Below are 1,574 nucleotides of genomic sequence, written 5' to 3'. Positions count from 1 at the left end.
TGGTGCAGGAGTTGCTGAGAGTTCTACATCTACATCTCTAGGAGCAGACTGGCTCCCACAAGGTTAGGAGGAGGGTCTCATTGTGCACCCCACAGTGACACACTTCCTCCAACAAGGCCACACCTACTCCCACAAGCACACTTGCTCCAACAAGGCCACGCCTCCAAATAGTGCCACTCCCTGGGCCAAGTGTATTCAAACCACCACAGGTGGCCTTTCCCCTTTTTACCTGAATCTATTTTCTGGGACTGGAGAGACTTGGTTATAAACACTTCCTGCTTTTGCAGAGGACCCAGGTTTGGCTCCCAGCATCCACACAGCAGCTAACAACTGTTAACTTTTAAACCCAGGACAAGTGGCTGAGATGCCTATTTTAAGAGATCAAAGCAGACCTGACATCCATATTCTCCCAGCATCCCTCAGTTCCTAGCTGTTACAGGACATGGGTGTCATACACCACCCCCTACCCTGAACTCTCTAGCACAGGGACTGGGCTGCCCTTCCCCAAGAGGCTCTTCCCTGTAAAATCCAGACATTTTGGTTACCCGCCCCCTTTTGTACCTTTGGCCTCCTGGCTGCTGTACCTGGTTCCCCTCTCTCCCTTTCCGTCTGCTTCTCCCTACATGGTTCTGTCATGGTTACTCTGGACTCTTCCAGATGCCTGCCTCTGGCTATGCTCTCCCACGTATCTGTAATAACCCTTCTCCTCCATATCCAGGAACAGTCAGGTCCTTTCCTTTTTATTTCTTTTTTTCATTCAACAGTCACCTGAAACTCTAGTTCCAGAGGCTCTGATGTCCTCTTCTAACACTGTGGGCATNGCATGCACATGGAGNACAGACATACACACAGGCAAAATGCTCATAGACATAAAAATAAATCTTTAAAGGGGGAGTGTAGGGTATGGGGGCCAGCATTATCAGACGGGCATGAGAACTGGTAAGACTGAANGAGCTAAAACCCNAGGAATCTCAGAATCGAGATTCCTGAGCACCAGGGTGCTGACAGGAGAGGAGCCAATACCTGCCTGCCTCGACCTGCTCTGGAACAAGTTACTGCGACACCCACTGAGGACCATGGGCACTGGGGCTTGTAGCCTAAACACCTGGAGTTCTTCTCCATGCTAATGAAGTGTCTAGCCCAGAGCCCTCAGCCAATGGGCTTCCTTTCCTGGACATTCCTCACAAAAGATATTTAAATTCCTGGTTCACCCCGAATAAAGTGTACGCATTCACATCCACCATCAAATAAAACAGTATGAGCAAGGATCATCTCTTCATTAAGGATCGCCTTGGGGAAGGTCTTCATCTTCAAGAGCTCCACCTAAACTGCCGATAAACNCCTTCTCTCTTCAGCCCCTTCTAACTCTTGGCACTCACTTTGAATCAGACCGGTTNTTCCTGGCCTGGGCTCTACCTTCTCCTCCTTGCCAGGCGCGCGGAAGCCCTGAGAGGAAGCATGGACCCTGGATCTCTGTTCCCCACTCTCAGCAATATGCCAGTGGCACCCAGGTACACAGGACACAGGAACCCACAGCATTTGTCCCAGCCCCCACTATTTTTCCCCGGTCTGGC

The sequence above is a fragment of the Mus caroli genome, chromosome 6 (assembly GCF_900094665.2).
Source record: "Mus caroli chromosome 6, CAROLI_EIJ_v1.1, whole genome shotgun sequence".
Classification (NCBI taxonomy): Eukaryota; Metazoa; Chordata; class Mammalia; order Rodentia; family Muridae; genus Mus; species Mus caroli.
This window is presented reverse-complemented; position numbering follows the sequence as displayed.